The 25484-nt window shown below is 42.4% G+C and overlaps 1 protein-coding gene across 1 annotated transcript in view; it reads left to right on the top strand.

Moving 5' to 3' along the window:
* The first annotated feature begins 2266 nt into the window (after positions 1 to 2266).
* The window catches only part of LOC115134496 (sodium- and chloride-dependent GABA transporter 2-like), a 127905-nt gene continuing 104687 nt past the window's right edge, over positions 2267 to 25484 (top strand). Inside the window, exon 1 of the mRNA XM_065026055.1 lies at positions 2267 to 2457. The gene's annotated coding sequence lies outside the window, so the exon portion shown is untranslated. The remainder of the gene's footprint in view (positions 2458 to 25484) is intronic.

The raw sequence follows: 25484 nt of genomic DNA, 5'->3' as shown, positions 1-25484 counted from the left end.
TTTACATAGCTTACATTACTATGAAGCGGCAGCTGCGGAGATGGACAGAGCAAAGGGTGCTGAAAGTAGGCTAATTCGAGAAGGCCTAATTCATTCAAACAGTTTTCATTTTCATTTGAGTTTAGGCTACTAACCACAAGAGGACTTTGTAAAGAAGTAGTCCCACATGTTTGACAGACAAAATGATAGTCTAATATCTATAGATTTTGTCAGCCAAATCCTTCGGTCACCATGCACTCCTTAAACATCTCCCTGTCAGTGAAGGGCTTGGTGGTTAAGATAAAAACCTTTTTTATGGCTTTTTTTTCATTGCTAAAAGCATAGCTAAAAGCACCCCTTGTTAGCTTAAGATTTTGAGCTAAAAATGATGGACCTGATTACATACGGGATCTATTACGACACTAGAAACAAGCTGTAAAATACTGGGGAAAGACGTGACTCCAATGTACAGTGGGGCAAAAAAGTATTCAGTCAGCCACCAATTGTGCAAGTTCTCCCACTTAAAAAGATGAGAGAGGCCTGTAATTTTCATCATAGGTACACTTCAACTATCACAGACAAAATGAGAAAAACAATCCAGAAAATCACATTGTAGGATTTGTTATGAATTTATTTGCAAATTACGGTGGAAAATAAGTATTTTTTGGGGAAAGCTGAGTTCAATTTCACGAGCCACACCCAGGCCTGATTACTGCCAGACCTGTTGAATCAAGAAATCACTTAAATAGAACCTGTCTGACAAAGTGAAGTAGACCAAAATATCTCGAAAAGCAAGACATCATGCGATCCAAAGAAATTCAGGAACAGATGAGAAACAAAGTAATTGACATCTATCAGTCTGGAAAGGGTTACAAAGCCATGTCTAAAGCTTTGGGACTCCAGCGAACCACGGTGAGAGCCATTATCCCCAAATGGAGAACATTTGGAACAATGGTGAACCTTCCCATGAGTGGCCGGCCTACCAAAATTACCCCAAGAGCGCAGCGATGACTCATCCAAGAGGTCACAAAAGAACCCACAACAACATTTAAAGAACTGCAGGCCTCACTTGCCTCAGTCAAAGTCAGTGTTCATGACTCAACCACAAGAGAGACTGGGAAAAAATGGCATCCATGGCAGAGTTCCAAGGCGAAAACCACTGCTGACCAAAAATAACATAAAGGCTTGTCTCACTTTTGGCAAAAAAAACATCTTGATGATCCCCAAGACTTTTGGGAAAATATTCTGTAGACTGGTGAGACAAAAGTTGTACTTTTTGGAAGGTGTGCATCCCGTTACATCTGGCGTAAAAGTAACACAGCATTTCAGAAAAAGAACATCATATCAACAGTCAAATATGGTGGTGGTAGTGTGATGGTCTGGGGCTGCTTTTCTGCTTCAGGACCTGGGCGACTTGCTGTCGATGGAACCATGAATTCTGCTCTCTACCTGAAGGAGAAAGTCCGGCCATCAGTCCGTGACCTCAAGCTGAAGCGCACTTGGGTTCTGCAGCAGGACAATGATCCAAAACCCACCAGAAAGTCCACCTCTGAATGGCTTTTTTTTAAATGACGGTTTTGAAGTAGCCTAGTCAAGGTCCGGACTTGAATCCGATTGAGATGCTGTGGCATCCATTATTCCTCCTTCACCATACTTTACAGTTGACCTTAAAAAGGCGGTTCGTGCTCTCAAACCCTCCAATGTGGCTGAATTAAACAAATTAGCAAAGAAGAGTGGGCCAAAATTCCTCCAAAGCGACGTGAAAGACTCATTGCCAGTTATCGCAAACGCTTGATTGCAGTTGTTGCTGCTGAGGGTGGCACAACCAGTTAATGATTTAGGGAGCATATTCACATAGGGCCATGAAGGTTGATAGCTTTTTTCCCCTTAATAAATAAAAATCATCACTTAAAAACTGCATTTTGTGTTTACTTGGGTTATCTTTGTGTAATATTTACTTTTGTTTGATCTGAAACATTTTAAGTGTGATAAATGTGAAGAAAAAAAAGAAATTAGGAAGGGGGCAGATACTTTTTCACAGCACTGTACTTCTGACAAAGCGATACAAGTATCAGCACACTGCTTCAAAATAAACTGTTTAGCGATTTCGACACATGTCTCTGAACCTTTGTCAGTGATTACAGCCTCGAGTCTTCTTGGGCATGAAGCTACAAGCTTGGCACACCTGTATTTGGGGAGTTTCTCCCATTCTTCAATGCAAATCCTCTCAAGCTCTGTCAGGTTAGATAGGGAGCGTCTCTACAAAGCTATTTTCAGGTCTCTCCAGAGATGTTCGATCAGGTTCAAGTCCGGGATCTGGCTGGGTCACTCAAGGACATTCAGAGACTTGTCCCGAAGCCCCTCCTGCATTGTCTTGGCTGTGTACTCAGGATCGTTGTCTTGTTGGAAGGTGAATCTTCCTCCATTCTGAGGTACTGAGCTCTCTGTAATCGCTGCCAAAGGTGCTTCAACAAAGAAGTAAGTAAGGGGTCTGAATACTAAACATTTCTAAAAAACAGTTTTTGCTTTGTCATTAGGGGATATTGTGTGTAGATGAGGGGAATTTAAAAAAACTCAATTTTAGAATTAGGTTGTAACGAAATGTGTAAAAAGTCAAGGGGTCTGAATACTTTCCGAATGCACTGTATATACACTACATGACCAGATGTATGTGGACACCTGCTTATCTCATTCCAAAATCATTGGAATTTGGAGTTGATGGAGTTGATCCCCCATTTGCTGCTATAACAACTTTCACTCTTCTGGGAAGGCTTTGCACTAGATGTTGGAACATTGCTTCAGGGACTTGCTTCCTTTCAGCCACGCGCATTAGTGAGGTCGGACACTGATGTTGGGCATTAGGTCAGCGGCACGCAGTCAGCGTTCCAATTCATCCCAAATGTGTTCGATGGGGTTGAGGTTGGGGCTTTGTGCAGGCCAGTCAAATTCTTCCACACCGATCTCGACAAACCATTTTTGTATGGACCTCGCTTTGTCCACAGGGACATTGTCATGGTGAAACAGGAAAGGGCCTTCCCCAAACTCTTGCCACAAAGTTGGAAGCACAGAATTGTCTAGAATGTCATTGTATGCTGTAGCTTTAAGATTTCCCTTCACTGGGGCCTAGCGCAAACCATGAAAAACAATGAAAACCATTATTCCTCCTTCACCATACTTTACAGTTGGCACTATGCATTCAGGCAGGTAGCGTTCTCCTTTGCATCAGCCAAACCCAGATTCGTCTGTCGGACTGCCAGATGGTGAAACATGATTCATCACTCCAGAGAACGCGTTTCTACTGCTCCAGAGTCCAATGGCGGTGAGCTTTACACCACTCCAGCCAACGCTTGGCATTGCGCATTGTGATCTTAGGCGTAGGAAGTTATTGTGCTGACGTTGCTTACAGAGATCGTTTGGATCTTTGCAACCGAGGACAGAAGATTTTTACACTCTTCAGCACTCAGCGGTCCTGTTCTGTTAGCTTCTGTGGTCAGCACTCGACGGTCCCGTTCTGTGAGCTTGTGTGGCCTACCACTTTGCGGCTGAGCCGTTGTTGCTCCTAGACGTCTCCACTTCACAATTACAGCACTTACATTTGACCCAGGCAGCTCTAGCAGGGCAGAAATGTGATGAACTGACTTGTTGGAAAGATGGCATCCATTGAAAGTCACTGAGGTCTTCAGTAAAGCCATTCTACTGCCAATGTTAGTCTATGGGGACTGCGGCTGTGTGCTCGATTTTATATATCTGTTAGCAACAGGTGTGGCTGAAATAGTTGAATCCACTCATTTCAAGGGGTGTCCACATACTTTTGTATATATAGTGTATTTATATTCCAGACTCTGACATTCCTAGTTGTAATATTTCTATATTTCTTAATTCCTTTCTTTACATTTTTGGTATTTTCGTTTAATGTTTTGTATTGTTAGGTATTACTGCACTGTTTGAGCTTGGAACATAAGCATTTCACTACACCCATATGTGTATTCTACCAATACATTTAGATTGTATGTTATTTTCTTTCACATATAATCATCATTTACACTGCTGTTACTCTGTTTATCATATATCCTGATGCCTAGTCACCTATCCCCTATGCATATATCCCTGCATATTGTAAATATGGTTTTGGCACTGATTTTGGAACAGACCCTTTATATACAGGTAGCTTACTTACTTATTTTCTTGTGTTCTTATTTCTATTTATTGTGTGTTTTTGTTGTACTTTACTTTATTTTATAGTACTACTGATATTGATTAGTGCATTGTTGGGAATGAGATTGCAAGAAAGGCATTTAACTTTACTCGTGCACGTGACAATAAAACTTGAAACTACACCACATGGTCAGTGAGCATAAAATAGGTATGGCTACAGACTTATTGGCAAGAATCACATTCCTGCACTTTGCTAAAAAGCTGGCCATAATCAAGTAACTAATTGTCCAAGTATCACCACCAACCTTGCATCGACATAAAACTAGCAGTGCTCAAGGACACTTGACATGGCAACCAGGTCACCCGTGATACAAGTCAGTATTTGACGTCCATCCATGTCTGAGGACGTCGTGAGATGATGTGGGAACTGTCCACTAGGGGCAACAGTGAGCGTTATTACCTTCAAGTAGGTTTCGGTTTTGATAAGGCATTGTGGACAGAGATGGCAGATGGGTATAAGCTTCTGCCTCTGGTTGAAGTTCAAATCCAGCAATAAAAAGTGTGATATTTATATTTATGATATTTTTTATTTTAAGCATATACCAAACCTTAACCCTTACCTAAATCATTTGGAGTTAATGCCTAACCTTAAGAATTTGGAGTTAATAGCTGAGCTTAACCCTAAACTTAAAACTATGGAGTTAATGCCTAAACGTAATCTTAAACACTTTGAAATGTGATGTTTGGAAAAACGTAGGATATTTGACATTTGAGAACCATGGATGAACATCTAATTCTGTCATGAGACTGTGAGAGCTGGTAGAACATAGCGCAGGGGTATTCAACCAAGGCTCCTGTAGGGAGTCTGCAATTGTTTTATTTTTTTAAGTCAACATTTGTATGAATATTGCTATCAACAACAACAAAGCCACATTTTGAATGACATACCGATAGTAGAAAATATGATAATATCTTTTTCTTTAAATTATTTCTCAACTCCTAATATTGAGCAAATTATACTAATTGCAGCCAATTACACTCACTGGAGTACCTGACATCGGCTTTGAAAAAGCACCCCTGAATAGTCTACCGGTAAGGCAAGTGCCGCTGGCTGCTGGTAAGCTTTCGTGACTTTGACATACGGTCTTGCCAACACATGGCTAACCTTTATTTAACCAGCTAATCGAGAATGTGTTTGGAGTTTACCTTTCTAGCCAATAGTGTATGTTAGACTTTACATCGTCTCTTCCAATTACAATGTGGGGAGGTCAAAATAATGAAAAACTATCTACCAAATCTATTCATTGTAAAACGTTGATTACTTCTCCTTGCCATTATCATTCACCTGATGATAAGACAAGACAGATTTTATTTTGTTAATGTACATTCAGGGTCCCTGGTCACTGGTTTGCCTGGGAGGGGGACCTTAGGCAAGAAAAGGTTGACAACCAGTGACAGAGAATACATGAATGATTTTTGTATTTGAAGTTGCAACCTCTCAAAAAAGAAGGGTATAGTTAGGGTACAGTATTATGGGGCTCATTAGCATATTTGGGGGTATATGGGTATTTGTACCAACCGTCAGTTGAAGTGTTAGTGTTTGATGTTTATGCCAATGCAAGTTGATCATCTCCTTTGACATTGACGTTTCTGCAAACGGTGTGAGAGCATGTGTAGCTAGTGAACTGCACTGTGAAGAGGTTATTCTGCATTTTCCAATTATTTAATGGCAATTTGTTGCTGTAAATTTGTCATTTCTTAAATTGAAACCATTTCAATTATTGTAAAAAAAAAGATTGTAAAATTACAATACTTTGTCAGTAACCTACAAGCAACATTCTCCCACTAGCAATAGCATTCCCTGACTCTTCTTCTTCTGATAACAACATGCAACATTGCTTGCTAATTGGCAGCATAATGTTAAAAGTAGCAGTCTATCAGAATATTGCAGGTGTGGCTTATTGGAAAAGTGGTGTTCACCAACTCTTTAAAAACATTTTTGGCTGTTGGCATCTACCTTATGGAAAAACCACATGATTTCACATGTAGAAAACAAGATGTGAAAACGTCACATATGAAAACGTGGTTTTGGAACACATCACGTTAGTAAGAGTTTTGTTTTACAAGTCGTCAGGACATCGTGATGGTCCCAGACAGTCTCAAACCATTATAGGTAAAGTAATGGTGGTTTTAAAGTTAAAGTAGTATCCTGTTCAGCTGAAGTGGCAGGGTAGCCTAGTGGTTAGAGCGTTGAACGAGCGTTGGACTAGTAACCGGAAGGTTGCAAGTTCAAACCCCCGAGCTGACAAGGTACAAATGTAGGAATACAGGTGAAATCAGATATACTCTTAGAATTAAAGTTCCCTGTTTTTGGGACCTGTGTGGCTCTGCTATCGGTTCCGACCGTCCTTTTCGCTTATAACTCCATATGTGGACACTGTTACACCCTTGTCTGTTTCACCTGTCCTTGTGATTGTCTCCACTAACCTCCAGGTGTCACCCATATTCCCTATTACCCTCAGTGTATTTATACCTGTGTTCTCTGTTTGTCTGTTGCCAGTTCATCTTGTCTTGCCAAGTCAACCAGCGTTTTCCAAGCTATTGTTTTTCCTAGTCTCTCTTTTTTAGTCCTCCTGGTTATGACCTGCCCCTGACCTTGAGCCTGCCTGCCGCCCTGTACCGTTTGGACTCTGACCTGGATATGAACTCTTGCCTGTCCTCAACCTGCCCCTCATTGTCCAATAAATATCAGAGACTCGAAACATCTGCCTCCTTTGTCTGCATCTGGGTCTCGTCATTATAGGACACATGATATATAGGACAATATGATAGGACAATATGATATGAAAAGCGAGTTTCTAACGAGTTCAGGAAGCCAAGCTAGAGCTCTGTGAGATGTTCACAGCAATGGGGGCAGACGTTTTGATCACGAGAGGCTTTTAGAAAATATGCACATTTTTATACAAATATGTATTTTACAGTTACAGGGAAGGTAAAATCTTATAGTTCGTAATTTTTATAAATTGATTATACCATATTTAGAAAAAATATAAGTAATTTCAAGGTTTGTTGAATAGGAACTACGTCATTTATCATATTTGTACTGTGTACTTGTGGTTGTGTCCTCTAAAGTGACTCTACCTCAGCAATGCATAACTATTTATACCAGAAAGGTGAGATTTTAACCCTCTCATGATAAATAATTTACTTTTGTGGATTATGTAGATTACAGTTTAGGGTTACATTTAAGAGGTTTTAACACAGGCGTAGTGTTTATTATCAATGTGTAGTCACCTCACCCCTACTGTACCTAAATGTACAAATGACCTCAACTAACCTGTACCCTCGCACATTGACTCGGTACCGGTACCCCTGCATATAGCATCATTATTGTTACTTTATTGTGTTACTTTTTAATTAAAGTAACACACTTACTTTCGTTTATTTGGTAAATATTTTCTTAACTCTTTCTTGAGCTGCACTGTTGGTTAAGGGCTTCTAAGTAAGCATTTCACGGTAAGGTCTACACCTGTTGTATTCGGCGCATGTGACAAATATAGGTTGATTTGATAGCAGAAAGATCAGATTGTCATGAACCAAGAGGTTATGAGTTCAAATCCCAGGTGAGGACACATTGAATAATAATTTCTGTAAAAATAAACAAAAAATGTAGCCATGTATATCAAATTTGAAGTTGAAAATGCTATGTTAAAACTAACCTTGTTTATCATTATGACTCAATTTTGTGAAGTAACATGTTTTTTCCGTAAGGGAGTATACAACAGACTAAACAAACAACAACAGCTTGATTGAATAACTTTCCACACTTCAAACACACAATCATGGTGTTAATTATTACATTTCACATTTACATTGTAGTAGGAGACTTAATAATAACCTCCCCAAAACAAATGCTACAGGTGTGCCCTTATCTAGGGTACCAAGATCTATCTTTAGACAGAATGTGTCCACAGGAGGAGGTTGACATTGAAAGAGATACCTCAGCCACCCCTCCAGAGTTCAGAGTCTCTCCTGTAGGATACTCCCTGGTTGTACGGAGATAACCGCTGAGATTGACCCCTGCTTGTCCGCCTGTTTAACCCTGTGGGAGAGACCACTGGCTGCCCACCTGAGAGTGTGTGTGTGTGTGTGTGTTCTGTATGTGTTCAGCCACTTCAGAGTTCCACACTCATGTAAAAAAAGGTCTTCTAAAGGGGTCCTTCGGCTCTCCCCATAGAATAGAGCCCTTTTTGGTTCTAGGTAAAAACCCTTTTGGGTTCCATGTTGGACCCTTTGTGGAAAAGGTTCGACATGGAACCCAGAGGGGTTTTACCTGAAACCTAAAGTGTTCTACCTCGTTTGTCGAGGTAATTGAGTTAATATATACATGTAGGTAGAGTTATTAAAGTGACTTATGCATAGATAATAACAGGAGCTGTGTAAAAGGAGGGCGGGGCAATGCTAGTAGTCTGGGTAGACATTTGATAGCTGTCTAATGGATAGATATCTAATGGCTTGTGGGTAGAAGCTGTTTATAGAAGCCTCTTGGACCTAGACCTGGTGCTCTGGTACCGCTTGCCATGCAGCAACAAAGAGAACAGTCTATGACTAGGGTTTGCTGGAGTCGTTGACAATTTTTAGGGCCTTCCTCTAACACCGCCTGGTATAGAGGTCCTGGATGGCAGGAAGCTTGGCCCCAGTGATGTACTGAACCGTACCCACTACCCTTTGTAGGGCCTTGCGGTCGGAGGCCGAGCATTTGCCGTACCAGGCATGGATGCAACCAGTCAGGATGTTCTCGATAGTGCAGCTGTAGAACCATTTCAGGATCTGAAGACCCATGACAAATCTTTTCATTCTCCTGAGGGGGAATAGGTTTTGTCGTGCACTCTTCACGACTGTCTTGGTGTGCTTGGACCATGTTAGTTTGTTGGTGAGAATGGGGGTGTGCTCAGTCCTCCTTTTCTTGTAGTCCACAATCATCTCCTTAGTCTTGATCACTTTGAGGGAGAGGTTGTTGTCCTGGCACCACGCGGCCAGGTCTCTGACCTCCTCCCTATATGCTATCTTGTTGTTGTTGGTGATCAGGACTACCACTGTCGTGTCATCGGCAAACTTAATTGTGTTCGAGTCGTGGCTGTCCGTGCAGTCATGAGTGAACAGGGAGTACAGGGAGGGGGGACTGAGCACGCACACCTGAGGTTAAGGATGTGTTGTTACCTACCCTTACCACCTGGGGGAGGCCTGTCAGGAAGTCCAGGATCCAGTTGCAGAGGGAGGTGTTTAGTCCCAGGGTCCTTAGCTTAGTGATGAGCTTTGAGGGCACTATGGTGTTGAACGCTGAACTGTAGTCAATATTCTCACATAGGTCTTACTTTTGTCCAGGTGTGAAAGGGCAGTGTGGATTGCAATATACATTTATGGATCTGGTGGGGCGGTATGCAAATTGGAGTGGGTCTTGGGTTTCTGGGATAATGGTGTTGATGTGAGCCATGACCAGCCTTTCAAAGCACTTCATTGCTACAGCCGTGAGTGCTACGGGTCGGTAGTCATTTAGGCAGGTTACCTTAGTGTTCTTGGGCAAAGTGACTATTGTGGTCTGCTTGAAACATGTTGGTATTACAGACTCGGACAGGGAGAGGTTGAAAATGTTAGTGAAGACACTTGCCAGTTGGTCAGCACATGCTCGCAGTACACGTCTGGTAGGCTCGTTTCACTGGGCAGCTCTCGGCTGCACTTCCCTTTGTAGTCTGTAATGGTTTGCAAGCCCTGCCACATCCGACGAGCGTCGGAGCCGGTGTAGTATGATTCAATCTTAGTCCTGCATTGACGCTTTGCCTGTTTGAAGGTTAGTCGGAGGGCATAGCGGGATTTCTTATAAGCTTCCGGGTTAGTCCCACTCCTTGAAAGCGGCATCTCTACCCTTTAACTCAGTGCAGATGTTGCCTGTAATCCATGGCTTCTGGTTGGGGTATGTATGTACAGTCATTGTGGGGATGACGTCATCAATGCAGTTATTGATGAAGCCAGTGAGTGATGTAGTTTACCCCTCAAACCCATTGGAAGAATCCGGGAACATATTCCAGTCTGTGCTAGCAAAACAGTCCTGTAGCTTAGCATCTGCTTCATCTGACCACTTTTTTATTGACCGAGTCACTGGTGCTTCCTGCTTTAATATTTGCTTGTAAGCAGGAATCAGGAGGATAGAATGATGGTCAGATTTGCCAAATGGAGTGTGAGGGAGAGCTTTGTACGCATCTCAGTGTGTGGACTAAAGGTGGTCTAGAGCTTTTCCCCCTCTGGTTGCACATTTACCATGCTGATAGAAATGAGGTAAAAACGGATTTAAGTTTCCCTGCATTAAAGTCCCTGGACACTTGGAGGGCCGCCTCTGGATGAGCGTTTTCCTGTTTGCCTATGGCCTTATTCATTTATTGCAGTCGTAGTGCCAGCATCTGTCTGTAGTGGTATGTAGACAGATACGAAAAATACAGATGAAAACTCTCTAGGTAGTTGGTGTGGTCTACAGCTTATCATGAGATACTCTAACCCAGGCGAGCAGAACCTCAAGACTTCCGTAGATATCGTACACCAGCTCTTGTTTACATATATACATAGACCGCCACCCCTTTTCTTACCAGAGGCTGCTCTTCTATCCTGCCGATGCAGTGTGTAACACGCAAGCTGTATGTTATTCATGTCGTCATTCAGCCACAACTCGGTGAAACATAGGATATTACAGTTGTTAATGTCCCGTTGGTAGGATATGCGTGCTTTTAGCTTGTCCAATTAGTTTTTACAGCGATTTTACGTTGGCCAGTAAGGACAGATTAGCCACTCTTACCGTATCCTCACATGTCAACCCGATCTCTTTCCGCGATATCCTTTCTGTCTCTTTCTCCAGAAGATGATGGGGATGGATGGCCTGTACGGGTGTCTGGAGTAAATCCCTCTCGTCTGACTCATTAAAGAGAAATTCTTCATCCAGTTCAAGGTGAATAATCGCTGTTCTCATTTCCAGAAGCTCTTTGCGGTCATAAGAGACGGTAGCAGGAATATTATGTACAAAATAAGCCACAAAATAAGCCGAAAAAAAAAAAAAAAATAGCACAGTTGGCTAAGAGCCCATGAAACGGCAGCCATCCTCTCCAGATTAGGATCCTAGCATTTAGGATCTAGTGAAGTGCTCTCCTTTGTCTCCATCCATTCAGCATTGTTCACACCATCTTAAGCTTTGTTTACTTATGGATAACATGAAAACAGCCTAACCAGCTCTGCTGGCATCAATTTCATTGCACATCTTTGCAGATGTTTACTGACACAGGCCATATTCAACACGTGATGTAAACTATAGCTTAAGACATGTAGCTAGCTAGGTAAATAATGGACCTAGCTAGGTAAACAACCTATAAGATCACACACGTCACGTAACGATAGCTAACAAGACAGCCAGCTAACGTTAGCTAATTAAACAACAATGAACATAGTGCCAAATCATCTTGTTACTACCCTCCATGAATATGCTGGGAGCTAACCATCCAGGTTCAATGTTAGCTAGCTAACATTAGGCTCTAACTAGTGAAGCAAACAGCTGTAGGATACTAATAATAACGTCAGCTAGGGAGCATGCCAGCTAATGTTAGCCAGCTAGCTAACAGTACACTTTCACTTGAAATGAAACCACTTTCTTTCAAAATTAGAAATGTGTACTATCTTACCTGTATACATCATCATGCGTGACGGACGCGTCTCCCTGTCATGGATGCCATGCCACAGTTGCCCTTAGTTTGAACATGTAATCCGGAGACATCTCTTTAGCTATCATACTATAATTCCACTGATTTCAAAACTTGATCCTCCAGAGAGTGGAGAGCAACACTTAGCTATGCAGCTCCGCTACACTACACGTTTTTTTTAATCCACGTTTGACAGGATTACCAACACAGACTGACCAGCTCAAATAGACAGAAGCCTCCTATATGGCAGACAAATCCGAACTCCTCTCTTGGCATGTCTTAACCAACAAGGCTCGTAATTGAACAATTTTATTCGTATTTACAGATGGCATACAAGTTAAGGCACATGAAAGTTCACATGTGCGAGAAGGCATTTCTGGACATAAACGCATTTTGATTAAAAACAATATATGTTCAAACGACTCTCCTGTGAAGTCATGACTTGCGACTTACTCCTCCTGAATCAGGTCACATTTGTGACATATCAAACTAATTGAAATTCGTAACATATCATACAAAATGGATGATGGACATCCATTTAATATATACCATACCAAATGAATGCATACCATATCAAACGTAACATATCATACTAATTAGGGTGTCTCAATTTTTTTTGGTTTACTATGTTACGTCTACCCCTGAGTCCAGGTTGCATACACACTCCAGTAAATACATTACAGTTTGCCCCAACATCTGGATAGAGAAGACATGATAGATGGAGAAGAGGGAAGAGACGACAGACAGACAGGCAGGCAGGCAGGAATGGGAACTGGATGTTCCTGATGTGGGGAGTATGTTCTGGGGCTATTTGGTTTACCCCTGTAGTTCAGTGTCCAAATCGTTCCTGTCAGCCAGCTGGAGGGAGAAAGAGTAGGATCGCCAGGTTAAGAAGGAAAAATGGCTAGGCAGATTGGCCTGGAATATCACTGTTCCAGACAGAGGAATGTATGGCCTGGAACGCTGTTGTTCCCTCCCACATGTACTCCCATTATACAACCCTTTTGATTCCAGGGAGGACCCTTTTGGGTTCCATGTAGAACCCACACACTCACACACTCTATCCCCCGTCCCCCGTCCCCCTCCACACACACACACACACACACACACACACACACGCACACACACATACTTTTAAATGGGCAATCAGGGGACTCTCCTCTGGGGTCAACCAGGCGGACAAGCAGAGGTCAATCTCAGAGGATATCTCTGTGGCTTGCAGACCAGGGAGTTTCCCACAGGAGAGACTCTGAACTCAATCAAAGACTGGGGATGGCTAAATTATCTCTTTCAATGTCAACATCCTCCAGTGGATACAATCTGTCTAGAGCTTAGTGGGGTTTTTTTACCTCTGAACCCTGCCCCTGCTCATGCTATAGATCTCTGCACCCTAGATAAGGACACACCTATAGTCTCTGACTACAATTTAAATATAATATTGGTATGCAAATTCATTATTGTGTGTTTGCAGTGGAACTTATTCAATAGTTATTTGTTTAGTCACTTGAATATTCTCAACTTAATTCACTTCCTGTTGAACGTGGAACGAGGGAGAGCTCGGTTTGTTGTCTTGAAAAGTTTGTTGTTTAGAAACTGTATTGGAAAGTTTCTTTGTAGCTCGCTAACTTTTTAGTTTCGGATCCCGCGACGCATTTCGCATCAGTTGCTGGGACTGCTACTCTCTGTCCAGTGATCCTGCCGACCAAGGCCGGGTCTGAGGAGCTATTTGGCATAGCAGATAGCCTAGATGCTAGCTAGCTGCCTATCAAGCTAGTGGGGCTTCTTGAGGGCTTGAACGCAGCCCGCGATGCGATTAGCCATTGTGGCTGGGACTGCAGATTGTCCCGGGTTTGTGGCTGTCTAGATCCCTGCTGTTTGTTGTGTTCAATCTTACCTGTGACCTACCCTGTCTGGAACTGCAAAGAGTAACAGCGTAACCTACATTGCTAGCTACCATGACAAAGACCAAAGTCGGCATCAGTACCGTTGAGGACAGTGGTGTCTCTCTATCACAGGTGAAGGATCTTTTAAACAAACAAAAATAGTTCTACAACAGTTACTACAACAACAGGAAAATAGAGTTGTGTTTTGTCCAAATACTGGTCGATTCAACTAATAAAATAATGGACGGCCTGACCAGAGAGATCCAGGCCCTTAAGAACAGTTGGCAGTTCTCCCAGGGTCAGCTCGATGAGGTGAAACAGGAGAACGGCAAGATGTCAGCAATCCGTAAATCATTGAGAGAGAACATCAGTTCTGTGTGTGAATCTATGATAACAATGACGGATAAATCATCTCAAGGGACAACATCGTTGTGGACGGAAATGCAGAATCTCCACATGAGACCTGGACGGAGTCTGCGGACAAAGTGAGGGAAATGATCTCTGAGAAATTGAAGATGGACCACCGGAACATTTAGGTGGAGAGCGCCCACAGGACTGGAAAACCCACCACCGGCCAAGGTGACAGGCCCAGGCCGATAGAGGAACGTATATCTTCCTCAACGAGGACTATCCTGAAGCTGTGCGCCAGAAGAGGAAATAAATTATCCCAGCCATGAAAGCTGCCAGAGCGCGTGGGGACATTGCTTATATCCGCTATGACAGACTCATTGTCCACCCTCCCTCCCAGAAGCCTGGAAGGGATAAGAGAGCCAAGCCTATGGGTTTCGTAGCTTCAACCCCACAGCACACACACACACACCAATTGATTAATGGACTGCTGAATGTATATATTTTTTTCTCTTGCGTTGTTTGCTTTTTTCCATATTATGTCTATCTCTGATAAGCTACACAGTAAAGCATTGAAAATAGCCTATGTTAATATGTAGTCTTAGAAAGAAGATTAATCAAATCAATAACCTGCTGATATCAGATAACATGAATAAATTAGCCATTTCTGAGACTCACTTAGATAATTAATTTGATACAGCAGTAGCAATACAAGGATATAACATCTATAGAAGAGACAGAAATGCTTATGAGGGAGGTGTTGCTGTATATATTCAGAGCCATATCCCTGTCATGCTTAGAGAAGATCGCATGTCAAGTGTTATTGAAGTGTCGTGGTTGCAGGTTCACTTGCCACATCTAAAGCCTTTTCTTTTGAGGTGTTGCTATAGACCACCAAGTGCTAACAGTCAGTATCTAAATAATATGTGTGAAATGCTTGATAGTGTATGTGATGAAAACAGAGATGTCTACTTTCTTGGGGACCTGATTATTGACCGGTTTTCATCAAGCTGTCCTCTCAAAAGGAAGCTTCTCACTGTAACCAGGGCCTGTAATCTGGTTCAGGTTATTAATCAACCTACCAGGGTGTTTACAAACACTACAGGAACAAGATCATCCACATGTATAGATTACAATTTTTCTAATACTGTAGAACTTTGTTCTAAAGCAGTGATCACAATATAGTGGCTATATCCAGGAAAGCCAAAAATCCAACAGCTGGGCCTAAAATAGTGTATAAGAGATCATTCAAAAGATATTGATGTGACTCTTGTGTGAATAATGTTAAAAAATATTTGTTGGTCTGATGTCATTAATGAGGAGCACCCAGACGCTGCACTTGATGAATTTATGAAATAGTTCCTTCCAATTATTGATAAACATGCACCTGTTTAAGACTGTTAGAACTGTTAAGGCTCCATGGATTGATGAGGAATTTAAAAACTATCATTGAAAAAGATGGGATAAAAGGAGTGGCTGATTTACAGCAAATTTTGAAATTGTGTGACTAAACTCAACAAAGAGAAGAATAAACGGTATTATGAAGGAATGATGGGAAAAAAACTTTGGAGTAATTTAAATGAAACTATGGGCAGAAAGACAAATTCAACATCGAATCAGATGGCTTATTCATCACAAACCATTTGAATTTGCCAATGATTTCAAAGATTTCTTCATTGGCAAAGTGGGCAAACTTTGCAGGAAATGCCAATAACGAGCAGTGAGTCATCGTATTCATGCAAAATAAAAACAAATAATGAAAGAAAAGCAGTGAAAGTTTGAATTGTGTGAAGTTAGTGTGGGAGAGGTGGATTTTTTGTTGTTGTTATCAATCAATAATGACAAACCTCCTGGCAACTTAGATGGAAAGCTAACTGGCTCTATGGCCACTCCTATTTGTCATATCTTTAATCCTAGAGGAAAGTCTTTGTCCTCAGGCCTGGAGGGAAGCCAAAGTAAGTCCGCTACCCAAGAGTGGTAAAGCAGCCTATACTGGTTCTAACAGCCTAACAGCAGACCTATAAGCTTGCTGCCAGCTGTTAGAAAACTGTTGGCAATGATTGTGTTTTACCAAATACAATGCTCCTTCTCTGTAAACAAATTAAAAACAGACTTTCAGCATGCTGATAGAGAAGGGCACTCAACTGCACTGACATAAATGACAGATGATTGGTTGAAAGAAATTGATAATAAGATGAATGTGGGAGCTGTACTGTTAGACTTCAGTGCAGCCTTTGATATTATTGACCATAACCTGTTGTTGAGAAAATGTATGTGTTATAGCTTTTCAACTTCTGCCATATCGTGGATTCAGAGCTATCTATCTAATAGAACTCAAAGGGTTTTCTTTAATGGAAGCATCTCCAATGTCAACTTTCAAATGAAGGTGTGGTGTACCGCAGGGCAGCTCTCTAGACCATCTACTCTTTTAAATTTTTACCAATGACCTGTCACTGGCATTAAACAAAGAATGTATGCTGATGATTCAACCATATACGCATCAGCAACCACAGCTAATGAAGTACCTGAAACACTTAACAAAGTGTTGCAGTCTGTTTAGGAATGTGTGGCCGGTAAAAAAAAATGGTCCTGAACATTCCTAAAACTAAGAGCATCGTATTTGGTACAAATCATTCCCTAAGTTATAGTGTTCAGCTGAATCTGGTAATGAATGGTGTTGCTGTTGAACAAGTTAATGAGACTATATTATTTGGTGTTACCTTAGATTGTAAACTGTCATGGTCAAAACATGTAGATTCAATGCTTGTAAAGATGAGGAGAGGTCTGTCTGTAATAAAGAGTTGCTCTGCTTTTTTGACACCACATTCCAAAAAGCAAGTCCCTCAGGCTCTAGTTTTGTCTTATCTTGATTGTTGTCCAGTCGTGCGGTCCAGTGCTGCAAGAAAAGACCTAGTTAAGCTGCAGCTGGCCCAGAACAGAGCGGTACGTCTTGCTCTTCATTGTAATCAGAGGGCTGATATAAATACTATGCATGCCAGTCTCTCTTGGCTAAGAGTTGAGGAGAGATTGACTGCATCGCTTCTTCTTTTAATAATAAATATTATTGTGTTGAAAATCCCAAATTGTTTGCATAGTCAACTTACACACAGCTCTGACACACACACTTACCCCACCAGACATGCCACCAGGGGTCTTTTCACAGTCCCCAAATTCAAGAAAGCGTACAGTATTGTATAGAGCCATTATTGTATGGAACTCTCTTCCATCTCATATTGCTCAAATGAACAGCAAAACTGGTTTAAAAAAACAGATAAAGCAACACCTCACGGCACAACGCCTCTCCCCTATTTGACCTAGATAGTTTGTGTGTCTGTATTGGTATTGATATATAGGCTGCGTGTGCTTTTTTTAAATGTAGTTCTGTCCTTGAGCTGTTCTTGCCTATTATTGTGCTGTATTATGTCATGTTTCATGTTTTGTGTGGACCCCAGGAAGAGGGGTGCTTTTACAAAAGCTAATGGGGATCCTAACAAAATACCAAATACTGTATGATGCAAATTCCTAGCCTGGGTGCCAGTCTGTTTCTTGCTCTCTTGTCAACTCCTTTAGGAATTGTCATGCCGATTACATTTGGCTTGACAATGACAATGTAGTAGGCTATAGCATAAACAGGTCTAGAACCAGGCTTGAGCATTTCCTTTGGTTTAACGTTTTAAATAACCTGAAGTGTGGAAGTCGGTCTTTACTTTTCTTACTCAGATGAAGAAGAATTACTGACAGTGTAAGCTATGACTCCTGGGTTATTCTTGCCTCCTATTTATTTATCTCAATAAGGTGAAAAAGTGAAGACAACCGTCTCCCTCCACCCCACCCCTCCACACACACGTGCATGCACGCACACACATGCACACAAACACAGGCACATACTTGCACACACACAAGCATGCACACACACACTCTCACACAAGCACACACACACACACGTGAACACATACAGGCACGTCCGCACACACACACGCATGTATACACACACATATTCATGCAAACACACACACATAAAGACATCACAGTCTGCCCTGACATGTGGATAGAGAAGACATAATAGATGAAGGAGAGGGATGAGAAGACAAACAGACAGACAGACAGACAGACAGCGGTAATGGGGAAACTATGTTTCCAGGCTATTTGGATCCTCCCTGTAGCTCAGAGCTTCCTAATCGTTCCTGTTCCACGTAAGGAGGGCGAGTGTCACGTTCTGACCTTTATTTCCTGTGTTTTGTAATTAGTATGGTCAGGGCGTGAGTTGGGTGGGCAGTCTATGTTTGTTTTTCTATGATTTGAGTATTTCTATGTTTCGGCCTAGTATGGTTCTCAATCAGAGGCAGGTGTCATTAGTTGTCTCTGATTGAGAATCATACTTAGGTAGCCTGGGTTTCACTGTGTGTTTGTGGGTGATTGTTCCTGTCTCTGTGTTTGCACCAGATAGGACTGTTTTGAGTTTTCACATTTCTTGTTTTTTGTAGTCAGTTGTTCATGTGTACCTTAACGTATTAAAAAGAACCATGGACACTTACCACGACGCATATTGGTCCTCAGATCCGTTTCGCCTCTCCTCTTCAGAGGAAGAGGAGGAAATTCATTACAGCGAGAGAGTAGGAACGCCAGGTTAAGGGGAAGGAGATGACTCGTTAGGTTGGCCTGGTTGTTCCCTCCCAGATGTGCTCCCATTATACCTCTCTCTCTGTGTCAGGGGGTAAGAACGGATGAGGCAAGGTGATAATCGTCAGTAATGATTTACAATGCCATGCCGTCATTGTAAATAAAAATGTGTTCTTAAAACTGCGAGGAGAGGTAACGACAGGAGAGGAGGATATAGGGAGAAGATAGGAGAGAACGGGATAGGACATGATGAGGAGAGGATGTGGAGAGGAAAAGAGCTAGGACAGGAGAAGAGGGGTGAGGAGAATGAAAAGCATTCAGCCCTGGAGGAGAATGAAAAGCATTCCTGTGACCACCAGGATCCCTGAAACAAGGGTGCTTAGGTGGGTCACACAAAGCCCAGGCAAGGGTTTCTGGGGCTGGGACTCCCTCGACTAATCCTACCTTCATTGGGTCCAGGTGGTGGAGGTCTGGGGGAGGTTGGTGGTGGATAGATGGGGTGATTGGGAGGCCTCTTTGTGAAACATTGGGTGTCTTTCTTCTCTCTCACTCTCTCTCTCTCTATTAAATGCTGAATTTAACAGCTAATCTTAAATGACTGACTATAATGGAGGGAACAGCAGGTTGATTTCCCTAGGAAAGAGGAATTGTTCTTCAATATGAACAAATTGACATTTTAGATAACATGTGCTGCTAATATCTTTATACACAACCCACCAATATAAACTGTCAAGGCTTCAACACATCTATTCAACAACAGCCAATGAATTATCACGTTGTTTTTTCCCAAACTCAGACCAACTGTCCGGGCCACATTCTAGACATGTGGAATTGGGACCAACTACGAACAACTACATTATGTCCAGTGGCGACCAATTGAGAGTACACACTGGGCAGATGCTTTCAAGAAAGGACAGCCTCACAAGACACAACTTCCAAAGTAACTGACTGAAAGGTCTAGCAGGGGAGGGTGTGTTCTCAGCACACCAAGAAATGAAATTTGAAATGGTGATTCCTGCCTCAGATTGTTGACCTAACCCAGATCAAAAGCACTGTTGCAGTATTGGCCCTATGTATGGTAAAGGAAGCTCCTGTGTGTGTGTGTGTGTGTGTGTGTGTGCAGTCGAACCCCCTGACCATAGACACATCATATTGGCTGCAGCTGAAAGGATCCTTTAGCAATGGCCCTCCCTTCCAGCCTTCCTCCTCCACTTCCTCCTCGCTGCCCAAGTACCCAGGGATGGGCAGCTCTTCCTGGGCAGGACACAGCTGATTGTTCCCCTGTTTCAGCCCTCTAGGCCCCGACCTCCCACAGGGCCCTGCTAGGCTGCAAATATGATGGTGTGCCCCTGTGAGTGCCTTCTTGAGGAAGAGGAAGCCAAGCTAAATCCCTCATCGTCGGGAACAAGAGTACTGCCTCATTAACCCTTCGTCCTCCCTATTGTTCAGCTGATGCCTTTGAAACACTATGGGTTTTTGGTTATTGAAGTACAGCATTATTATATGAAGTGTGTTTTCGTTAACCCTTCGTCCTACCTAATGTTACAAAGTCATTAACCCTTTGTGCCATTGTTCTGCTGCTGTCTTTGATAGACGGTCACTATTAACATTTCCTTAATGTTTTCTTTAAAGAACAGTATGAGTACATGATGTGTGTTTTCTTACAATGGAAGTCAATGGGTACTTTGTCTGTCCATCCACTGAAGGTAGAACTCCGCCTACCCCGGCAGACCCAGAGAGCAAATCAAGTGCAACTATAGGTCTACCGCTGGCCAATCAGATAGTTCACATCACAGTCTCTGCACAGTTTCCTTGCGCCATATACTGTAAAAAGAAACCTCAAATGCACAGCGACGTTGATACTGTGAGCTGCTGATTTATGAGTAAGTTCATGTTTAAGTTGTTATTCAGCACTGTCAAAACTTTGTTCAACACTTTTATAAGCCATAAAATGTGCATTCTCCCCTACTTCCACTCACGCTACAACCAGCACAGCTGCAATGAATGAGTACAGCAAATTGTACCGATAAGCTTGCATTGATATTGTTAGATGCTCTTTTTAATATCAAGGAATATTTGAAAGGAGTAACAACATGAATTGGTGCATGAGACAAAAAATAATGCAGTGCGACTTGAGCTTCGCCATCAGCTGGAAGACTGGGTCCCCTTTTCACAGCGGAGGGAGACCGGAGAGACATTGAATCGGGTAATAGACAGCCTCACTGCTGCTCCCTTCCTCCCCTCTGACTGACCATCAGATGCAGGCCATCAGTGCAGTAAAATAAAGTCAGCTGTGCCTCGCAAGTAATACAACAAATGATCTATTTGTCGTGTAATCGTACTGTACACCAAAATGTTTTTAAATATTATTTCAAAATGATCTGAAAAGAACAACATTGGAAAGGACATTCAAGCATAGTGATAATGTATTGGGCCTATAGCTTACTGCACAAACTTCATTACTACAGAAAGTGTTTTAATTGGTTAATGTTTCACAGGCTTACGTTTTTTAAGTCATGTTTTTATTAAAAGAGCAGTAGATATCGGCTTGCATTTTGACTCAGAAACTATAATGTATTTAGCTGCTATTTGTCTGCTATTGATAACATTTTTTATAAAATGACAACGCGGAAAAAAGTAGTCCTCATGAGGATAACTCAGCGGGTTTCGCCTGGCTAATAGCCGACACAAATGGGCTGCAATATTCAAGGTGAATTAAATCAAACTTTTTTTTAAATTTTACCCCGGTAAGTTGACTGAGAGCACATTCTCATTTACAGCAACAACCTGGGGAATAGTTAGAGGGGAGAGCAGGGGGAGGAATGAGCCAATTGTAAGCTGGGGATGATTAGGTGACTGTGATGGTATGAGGAACAGATTGGAAATGTAGCCAGGACACCAGGGTTAACACCCCTACTCCTATGATAAGTGCCATGGGATCTTTAGTGACCATAGAGAGTCAGGACACCCATTTAACATCAAATCCAAAAGACAGCACCCTACACAGGGCAATGTCCCCAATCACTGCCCAGGGGTATTGGGATATTTGCTTTTAGACTAGAGGAAAGGGTGCCTCCTACTGCCACTCCATCACCACTTCCAGCAGCATCTGGTCTGCCTATCCAGGGACCAACCAACCCTGCTTAGCTTCAGAAGCACGCCAGCTGTGGAATGCAGGGTGGTATGCTGCTGGATCGAGAGACTTAGCTTGACTTGGAAGAGTTCCAGTGTTGGAAAGCCATAGCCAGATAGCTAACATAGCATTCTTGTCTGTTTGAGCCAGGTGTTTGAGTAGGCTAAACAAGCTAGCTGCATTCACTAGCTAAGTAAGTGAAAGTGGGGAAAAAAATTACAACAAAATATAGCTCTCTCCCTCTCTCTCTACTCTGTCTCTCTCGCTCTTGCGTCTCCTTAATCTTTGATGAAATTAATTTGTTCAAAACTTTTTCAAATATTTCTTTCTCTCTCTGAGTCAACTACTCATCACATTTTATGCCGTGCTAGCTAGCTGTAGTGAGGGCTGTGGCGGTGGTCAGACGGTGATTGTCAAGCAAATAACTGCTGATCTCACGGTAATTGATCTTTAATTAACATAAACTCAGTTAGTGTCTCCTGGCTTTCATGCATAGCCTACACGCCACTGATACGGACCTTTGGAAGACCAACATTTTAAAAAGTCTAATAAATCCATGTAATATAGATGACACCATCACAATAAATCCATTATTTATTTTAGACAGGTCTAAAGAAACATGATATAAAGAACAACAGAAAATCATACTCTGAGTTATCCTTATGTTAGGCCCTGATCTGGCTATGCCATATAGCTGTGGACTACACTACTTCATTTAGCATACAGTCAATTCAGCTCTGCAGATTAGGTGAGTGGATACAGCATCACTAGACCATTTCTTTTGGTATTGCCCTCGGGTAGCCTGTTTTTGGTCTCAGGTTCAGGAACGGCTGAAAAAGCATAACATGAATAAAAATTGGCCCTAGAAATAGCAGTGTAGTGAGATCTGGAGAGACCTGGTCTGTCAATTAATAATATACTAATTACCAATATACTAATTACTAATATACTAATATACTCTTGGAGGGCTGGTGGCTTGGCGGTTGGGAGCTTGGGACAGTGGCTGATACGTCGCTGTTTCGGGTCCGTTTTTTGACCTTGTGGGAGGTCTGTCAATGTCCCCTTGAGCAGGGCATTGACCCTGATTGCTTCTTTGAGTTACTCTGGGAGTCTGTTAGATGATTGAATGTAATGTAAATGTTGAGTGGCTTCACTGCAAGTATATTGTATGTTTTAATATTCAATAAATAAATAGCAATAGAATCAAAGTGTTTTTAGGTAAGATTTAGTTTGTTGATTAAGACGACAGAACTATCAGAAGCAGAGGTTCTCTCTTTCGACTGCCGCTGACAACAACGGCACGTAAATTGTTCTTCTACGTCACATGTGCTCAACTGATGTTGTTCCCAATGTGACAATTAAAACCTACCCAAACCCCAAAACCGTGGATAGGTGTGAACCATCGCATTTAACCACGGCAAGGTGACTGAGAATATGGGTGAATACAAACAGTTTAGTTATTCCCTCCGTAAGGTAATCAAACAGGCAAAACGTCAGTACAGAGACCAAGTGGAGTCGCAATTCAATGGCTCAGACACGAGACGTATGTGGCAGGGTCTATAGACAATCACAGATTACAAAGGGAAAACCAGCCACAACGCGGACACCACTGTCTTGCTCCCGGACAATTACACACCTTCTTCGCCCGCTTTGAGGATAACACATTGCCACCGACGAGGCCCGCTCCCAAGGACTGTATAGGCTCTCGTTTTCCGTGGCTGGCGTGAGTAAGACATTTATGCGTGTTAACCCTTGTAACCCCAGACGGCATCCCTAGCCTCGTCCTCAGAGCATGTGCAGACCAGCTGGCTGGAGTGTTTACGGACATATTCAATCTCTCCCTATCCCAGTCTGCTGTCCCCACTTGCTTCAAGATGTCCACCATTGTTCCTGTACCCAAGAAATGAAAGGTAACGGAACTAAATGACTATCATACCACAGTACTATTCTTTTGGAGGCTAGTTAAGGATCATATCACCTCCACCTTACCTGTCACCCTAACCCATCTGGACAATAGGAATATCTATGTAAGAATGCTGTTCATTGACTATAGCTCAGCCTTCAAAACCATAGTACCCTCCAAACTCAACATTAAGCTCGGGGCCCTGGGTCTGAGCCCCACCCTGTGCAACTGGGTCCTAGACTTCCTTATGGGCTGCCCCCCAGGTGGTGAAGGTAGGAAACAACATCTCCACTACGCTGATCCTCAACAAAGGGGCCCCACAAGGGTGCTCAGCCCCCTCCTGTACTCCCTTTTCACCCATGACTGCGTGGCCACACACGCCTCCAACTCAATCATCAAGTTTGCAGACAACACAAAGGTAGTAGGCCTGATTGCCAACAATGACAAGCCAGACTACAAGGAGGAGTTGAGGGCCCTGGCGGAGTGGTGCCAGGAAAATAACCTCTCCCTCAACGTCAACAAAACAAAGGAGCTGATCATGGACTTCCAGAGACAGCAGAGGGAGTACGCCCCATCGACAGGGCCGCTGTGGAGAATGTGAAAAGCTTCAAGTTTCTTGGCTTACACATCACTGACAATCTGAAATTGTCCACCGACACAGATAACCTCAGGAGGCTGAATAAATGTGGCTTGGCCTCTAAGACCATCACAAACTTTTACAGACGCTCAATTGAAAGCATCCTGTCGGTCTGTATCATCGCCTGGTACAGCAACTGCACCTCAGGGCTCTCCAGAGGGCGGTGCGGTTTGCCCAATACACTACCAGATCACAATTGATTTAATAGCTGGAGGGCTGCTGGGTTGGCATCCTCAAAACATTCTGCTACTGTTGGGCCCGTGAGAAAGGCCCTTAACCCCACAACATGCTCTCCATCCAGGGGTGCTGCTTGAACCTGTGCTCGTCTCAACTGTATGTGGTCTGCTGTTTGTGGGGTTGAGAACAGAGCAGAAGACATGTTTTTGTTGTTCACTGTAACTGTTGGACAAAGTGTATTGTATTGTCACTTTTATATTGTAAAGAAGTCAGCCAGAGTTGACGTGGGCCATCATTCAAACAAAGAGATGCCTACCTGGGCACCAGTGCATATTTCCAAACTATGTTTGCATATAATGACAATAAATTATTTAAAAAAATATGCTGTTATTCTTTTGTCCAGTCTTTAATTAAGCAGTTAGGCACAAGAGGCAGTGCTCTATCATGAATACACAGGTAAATGGCGCAGTAGCGGAATTCATGACACAGCACTGCCTCGCATGCTTTTATAAAACTATATTAACATATTTAAAATAGCAATGAATTACGTGTTTACATTAAAACGTTATTTTGATAAGTCCATTCATACAATTTCATTTTTCCACCAGAGCATGTGGTCCGGACAAAAATCTGGTTGTTAGTTATTTTGGTCATGTTGCTACAAACGTGACCCAGTTGTTAATTATTTTTGCATAATTGCTATGCAAAAGGACTGGTTGTCCATTCTAAACAAAACGGTTGATATGCAGGCTGGATAGCTGACGTTCTTGTCATTTGCTAGCTAGCTAGCTAAGTAGCAAACTTCAAGGTAAGTCAGTCAGGTCAAACACTGAACCTGGAATGACAGCACACTAGCTGAATTTTTGTTTTGTGTGAGCTCTTTTTTTTTTCTATAGGCATTTACTTGGATATG

This window comes from Oncorhynchus nerka, linkage group LG2 (genome assembly GCF_034236695.1).
Source record: "Oncorhynchus nerka isolate Pitt River linkage group LG2, Oner_Uvic_2.0, whole genome shotgun sequence".
NCBI lineage: Eukaryota > Metazoa > Chordata > Actinopteri > Salmoniformes > Salmonidae > Oncorhynchus > Oncorhynchus nerka.
The sequence above is the reverse complement of the archived record's forward strand: the minus strand, read 5'-3'. Positions and strand labels throughout refer to the sequence as shown.